The following is a 7334-nucleotide window of genomic DNA, read 5'->3' as shown; positions in this document are numbered from 1 at the left end:
GGGCACGGCAAAGCCAAAAAAACCCTTCCCCTCCTCCCCAGTTCCATCAATGCTCTGACATTTAATGTCACCCGCACACTGGTGTGGTTGTGGTTCTCCAGTCTCTCTCCTTTGCAGCAGCAGTTCGATTTTAACCAAAATCTGTTGCTTGTTTTATGAGCAACAATATGCATCAACCTTTTTTTAAACAGAAAATTTCAGTTGCTAATGGCACATGATTCAGTTTTCTCTGACTTTCCCATATAATTAGTCAGCTTTTTAATACGGTCATACCTCTCTGTCCTTTTCCTTGCTGCTAGGATGCTCTGTCAAAGCACCTGTGGAAATTAAAGTTCAAAGTCAGAGCATCATAACAACCTGACTACAACTAATATATCTGAGTCTGTGAATAAACATCTAATACTCTACACATTCAGAGTACAAGAATTGCTATAGAAATGGCATCCTGTGAATTAGGTATTATCCAGCCGTCTCCCAAGCAACCCAAATAATCTCTCATACCCCAAAAGAAAAAAAAAAAAAAAGGTTGCTTTTGGCCCAGTGCAACAAAATCTGAGCAAAATTGCTTCTTTCTCCTGTGTACATTAGGGCTGATGCATTGAAATTGAAAAACGGTGGATTAGGATCCCAGATAAGTATCTTATTCTGACCTAGAGGTTTGGGTTGGACCTGTTATTAGTGTAAACACAAAGTTCCTAGTCTTTTAAAAAAATGTGATCTCCAATATCTAAGGAGAAGCACAATGAGAAATATGTAGGTGTTGGACTCATTATTTTAATAGCAGTAATAAGTCTTCCAAAATGTAGACCATTTCATGAAGATTGTTAAACTTTAGTAGTCAAAGGAGAATCGCAAGACATTTTTACCTGTGCTGATGATTAACAGAAGCACATCTTGGAATTACGTGACACGCATAACCCTCCAAATGGTCTCTGTCTCTATATGTTTTATCCTAATATAATCACCCAGTGTTACGTGGATAGTCCGCTGCACACTTAAGGCTCTCTCATAGCAAACCAAATGACACTCTAGGTAACAATTTGGCATGTGTTGTTCCCTCAAAAATTAGACCTGGACTTGGATTAAGGAACTAATAAATCAAAAGATATGGCTGCAGGGGAAGAAGAGACAGAGCTTCCCATGCAGTGGTCTGCCATACACCTTTCCTCCAGTGCTTTTAGGAGACAGAGCTGGTGCCAGGCTGCATGACAAGACTCCTAGTTGGTTGGCTATGGAAAAGGTCATATAATTGAACTGGACACCATTATACCACGCACAGGCCGTGCTGGAGCTCTGGACAGTCATGCAGGGTGAGGAAACGCAGTCGCACAGCCATAAAGATGCTGTGCAGTGCCTTTGAGACCAGTTTCCCACCAATTAGCTCTCCAAAAGTAACATTATTCTTTACTTGGCTGTAAGTGATCGCTGGCATCTTTAGATGGCGGGCATGAAGGTTTAGACAAAAAAGCAACGAGGCACTGAACCTGCTCCTGATAGCATTTCTGTGGGCGGTGGTGGGCTCCAAAAAAAGGGCAGGCAAATTGCTGTGCTGTGCCATCAGCTGTCAGGTTGGACACCCGGACCACCTCAACCTTCGCAAGGGACTTGGGGCTGAACCCAGCGCTGCTGGGGTATGTTAGGCATGGGCCGAACAGCTCAAACCTGCCCAGGGAGCTGGGTGCAGAAACAGGTGATGAGGAGCAGAACACCGATAATTAAATGGTCCTTTCAGCTGAGATGGGAACCCACAGAGCACCTCCAGGGTCATAAACTTATGCTCCCAGACATGCTTTCTGACAAAATCCCAAGCACCTCACCCAGATGTGGAGGCCAAGGCCGAAACCTCCGAGTTTGCTGACTCTTCCAGCGCCTCGATCCAGCTCCGTGCCATCTGCACAGGCCTCAGCACGAGCACGTGAGCGTGGCGCTGCGTGCACAGGGACGGCCACACTGCTCCCATGGCCGTGCTGACGTCCCTGCCCAGAGCCGAGCCCTGCCACGCAGACCGAACCACGGCTGGCACGGCTGGCTGGGCTATTTCTGCACCACACTGCACCGCGAGCGTGCACCTGCCCGGTACTTTAGGTAAAAGGAAGAGTTAGTTGCCTATAATGTAAGCAATACATTCTGCCTATATTTCTTTTTAGGAGCCTGAGGATGCTCATACGGAGAAAGACGAAGCATACCCCTCCTCCAGCCAGCTCCGGAGGTGAGGCAGCTCACCCGTGAAGGCTGGCTCAGCCGGGGGACCAGGGGCTCCTCTTTGCACCTTTTGGAACTCACCGCTACCTGCCCTGGCTGGGCTATGCCAGATATTCTGGTTACCACTTGTTCTGAGCTGCTTGGAGTTCAGGTCATGCACAATAGCTCGGGGAAACAGAGGAACAAATATAAGGCTGCATCAAGGGAAAGGAACGGGCTCATTAAAACCACTGCATTTTAAACATTTCACCGTACTGCATGCAGAGATCCTTAATATGCGACGGAGTTTTTCTTGTATTAGAAGGGAAAGAAACATAGGAAATGGTGTCTGCTTTCTCATTAACATCTCAGTTTTCCTATAGTAGTCATGGGTAAAAGAATAAAAGATGCAATATCTGCAATCCTGGTAGAAACAGTTTTCCACAACTTATAAAAAGATAACTGAGATATTGAGAGGACGTCCAATACATTGTATTTTTTTTTTTTTTTACACACAATGATTGCATCTGCATCCATCTTTGGATTCCCAGAGATTTAAAGTACGGCCCAAAACCTTTATGAATATGAAGCCGACTACTACCTCATGATGAAAAATTAATCACACGGGCATTAAGTGACTTACTCCAGGCTTTGCAGTAAATCAGTGCCAGCGATGATAAAACCCTGGGGTCTTAACCTCTGCCTCCTCCTCTAGCTGATGTCTTTACCCCATGATATTTAACAGCTATTCCTGCAGAAGATCAACTGTTAGTTAGTTATTTTTACAAGAAATGTAGGTTGCTGTATTACTGTTGCACTGACTAATTATACCAATAGCAGCAAACTAATTATATGGTGATACTGTCCAACTATAAAGCCACCCTGGAAATTTCTGGTAAACGAAAACCATTTTAGGAGAATCCAGTTATCATCAACTCTAAGATGTTAATCCTGTGGTGTCTGTTACTGTGAAAAGTTTGAAAAGTCCTCAGCACTTGCCTTCTTTAAATTGAATATTCATATCTGCTATTCTCTATTGAATCATTCAATGACTCTTATATTAAAATAATTTTTGAGCAGGGTGATTAAAATATATGTGAACAGATAAGTAATAAGTCAAGAGAAATTCTGGTATCTAAGATTTTAACAAAACGTGACAACTCTCAACCTTGAGGAAAAAATATGGATAAATAATGGCCAGTGCCACATGGCACATCAAAACAGCGCAAGGAAGGAAAATTAGTGAGGGAAAATACATGTCACATTATGGAAACTAAAGAAAAGTACACACACACATTTCTTCCTACAGATGTGGGTGTTTTTACGAGTGGAACAAATGTATTCCAAGCTCGCAATGACATGTGCAATAACATTAGGAGCTGTAGAGGCAGCATTTCAAGGCAGTAGCATTTATTCTACCTTCTGACGTGAACACCCACTCATTCTGACAACAGGAACCCAGAGGGAATAATGATGAGAAACTTATTTCTCTGCATTTCGATATAGATTCAGACCTTGTTATAAACCTGAGCAGTGCCAAAATGCAAAGGTAAAATTGTTAAAAAGCTGTACAATTTATGAGATACTAAACACAGTTTGCAGATGCTGCTGGTTCGGGACCCAATCCTAATCTCAGGCATACATTGTTATAAAACTCCAGAAGACAAAATTCACTGGTTTTCCCCAATGGTTCATGGTAATAGATTTCCAAGATATTCAGATATGTTTGCCACATTTTTATTATAGTTTGATCTTTGCAGTTAAAATGTTACAGCCGAAGTCAGGCAGTTACTGAATCAATAAAAAGTTTTTAAAATCAGATATTAATCATTTTACAAAACCCTATAGACACCACAGAATGAGGGGTTAAAACTCAAATATGTTAAATACAATAGCAACAGAACGATCTATGATCTTGTTCATGCATTTTATTTCAACCACCTTTTTCTTTTTCTTTAGACAATGAGAATTATTAATTAGGAAAAAACTGGTATCGATCTTCTTCTGCTCCAAAGCACTAGGTAATCAATTTTACTGGTCTGGTACCCTGTAAATTCGGTATCTTCTGTTTACAAACACTTGAATACGTTTGGATTAGAGGTTTGGGGTCTGAATATGCAGAAATAGAAACCTGCTGTTTTCAGTGGGGATAGACCTCTTTTTCGTGGTCATGAGTGCTTGCTATTAAATAAATAAGACACTATCAATAAGAGATTGGTATTTCAGATACTGGAAGTCTATGATTTTTAGAAAAATTGTTTCTCTTTCAGTCTTATGAGAAGTCAGAACTATACAAGAAAATTAATTTTTGCCTGCAATTCAATAAGGAGGCTAAAAGCACTGAACTCCTGTTATGTCTCACTATGAAAAATAAGCTTAGACGTCCTAGACAGGCTTTCTACACTTCAACACCAGTAAATTTAGATTAATTATCTAAGGCCTACCAGATGGCAAATTTATCAGATGATGATTTATTCCTTCAATAAGAGTTTGTACAATCATTTTCCAACCAGTAAACCCAGCAGGTTCCCGTTACAATCCCGCGCTATCCACTGCACGACCTGTAACATGAACTTGTGCAGTATTCCCCAGGCACAAGTAACCACACAAGCTCAAGCCCAGAACCTCTCTCCACTGAGGCTGGGGAGCAAAATGCAGCATTATCGATGACTCACATTCCAGAGGCTCAGGCCAGTGAGGGCAAGATGTGCTATCTAAATAAATGTAACCCACACCCAGTAATTTCTGCACCCACCCCTAGACTCTTTGAGCTTCAGGAACAGTGAATCGTTATCTCAGGCTGTTGCAAGTTTCCAGCCCAGACTGCCCTGGGATACGCAGACAGGCTGTCTCCACGGCTCCTAATGCTTTCCAAGGTAGCTGCTCTCCTACCCCAGCAGAGGAGAAAATCAGATCTTTTTTTCTATTTGGCAACCATCTTTTGCCACTCTTCCAAGGGGAGAGCAGAACTTAATGTCCTCCCTTTGCTACTGCATCTCCAGGGAGGGACGTGTGGAAGCTGGGGCTGCTTCTTCCCATTCATGTATCTGAGACTACATTCTTCCTTCTATAGGACAGTCCTTTTCTACACTATATTCATCATTCAACCTCCATCTCTCCCCCTCTCTTGCTTTTGAACTGGGTCTTCTCATCTCCCGTCTTCTCTTATTCTTGTCCCTCCTTCTCTCCACCCACACTCCCACTGTATCACTGTATTACACTGTCCCATGAGCTCTACAGTCAAGCAGAGTAGAAGCAATGACCCAATGAAACAGGAGGAGAAAATTTCCTGCTTTCTGCTTGATTACAGATTGGCTCCTCTTCACAGTCCAAGCCATGTATCTTCTGCAATACTTAGGATTATGGCCAAGGTGGCAAACTTTTGAAATAGAGGGGCGTCGTAGAACAAAATGGTGCTGATAATGCTTGCTAATAACCACCAAGGCTTAAAAAGTGTCTCACTGAAAAATTCTGCAAGGTGGTAAAAATGTCTCGGATTACAGGGAACGTACTACAAATTCTGATTTCCGATACTTGCTGTATCATAAACACCAGTTCTTTGGAAATGCCACAAAACCCCTCCACTTACCTACATCACAGCTTGCAAAGTTTATTGAGATGGCCAAATTCATCCATAAACACTACAGTAAGCTGAACTGTATCGCATCTAAGCTTGGCACAGTAGGACCCCTCTTGCATGTGACTGAGCAGCTTTTGCATTTTTCAGTACTAAGTGCCACCAGAGCGAACCTGGTGAGGAGGCGGCCCAGCAGCACTTTATTTTGGAGACCCAGGACGGGAAGTGGAGGATTTGGGTTCAGATTTGTTTTGCTCCCTTGTTCATATCTCCTTCCAGCTCTCTTAGTAGAGAAGAAGTAGAGAACTGTGCTCCCAGCAATGAAGCAAAGGGATTGCAAAGAATCTCAAATAAAAGATGAGTCATATAAAACAAAGGCAAAACAAAGTATCTTTTCTAATTTGTTTTCTGGAAACAATTGAACTGCTTGGCTGACATTTCCCAGGTAAGTCAGCAGCAGCAGTCACTCCATGTACAGTGTGGGGAGAGAGGGCATCCAGGCTGAAATACAAGTGCTAAAACCTGACTTTTGTAATGGGAAGTACTGGGTACTTCTTACTAAAAACTGTCTTTACAGCACCACAGTTCTAAACTTTTCTTTTTAGATGTGTAAGTTATGAAGAAAGATTTCACGTACACAAATTCATCAGTCATGAAATTAAATAAGCTGCCCTTTATTTTGTTTTTTGAATTAAAAATGCACTAGTCACACTGAAACAACAGATTACTTGAAGCTGCCTGTACTAGAAAAGCTGAAAAGCGAGGCACCAGATAACTGCTAGAGCTCAAGGGCAGAGCCACCCCTGGTACCGACAGCAATGGCAGAAGCAGCCCTGCAGCAGGGCACTGGTCCTCAGGATCGTACTCCTAAAACCAGTACATTAAAAAACCCTCATGCCAATAAACATCTCCAATACAGTCAACATTGATAAGAGATTAAATTTTTTGCAGCACTATGTAACTATTCTCCACTTTTTTTCAGTACTGCATTGGTAATCAAGAGCCTCAGAGTATTTCTGGTTTTAGGAAACAGATCCCATGCAGTTTATTCGCCCTGTGAATATAATCCAGCAGTTTCTACAATGACTTTCATTGCTCCAAAAGCCTAAATATAATCCTCATACATGATACCAGACACGTATCAAGTCTAATGTTAAAATCTCAACGGACGTAACTCTCATCTGGAGCTGCCTTTTCCCCACATACACAGAGAAATCCCTGCCATGTGTTCACTCTCTGCACTTACATTTTAAGGTAATGTTTAATCAGATGCTTTGCCTGGAAAAGGAAGACACCCACTGAAAGTAGGTCATGATGATTATCAAAAGAAAGATCACCATGCTGGATTGTTTTACTGGGACTCTCAAAATAAGAACAGGTTAGAGATTCTGTTTGGTAAAACAATACCTTTTTTAAAATACCTTAAATGAAAATACTATCTTTTATAGTGAGCTCTGCTGTAGGTGGCTTAGGATGCAGCCACACAGGAAACAATATTACTGATGTGCCCTTAATCCCGCACTGAACCAAAGCCTCAGCGTAACAGTTCTCTTATCTGCTGGTGATTTAATGAGAA

This window comes from Fulmarus glacialis, unplaced genomic scaffold (assembly GCF_000690835.1).
Source record: "Fulmarus glacialis isolate BGI_N327 unplaced genomic scaffold, ASM69083v1 scaffold16321, whole genome shotgun sequence".
Lineage (NCBI taxonomy): Eukaryota > Metazoa > Chordata > Aves > Procellariiformes > Procellariidae > Fulmarus > Fulmarus glacialis.
This window is presented reverse-complemented; position numbering follows the sequence as displayed.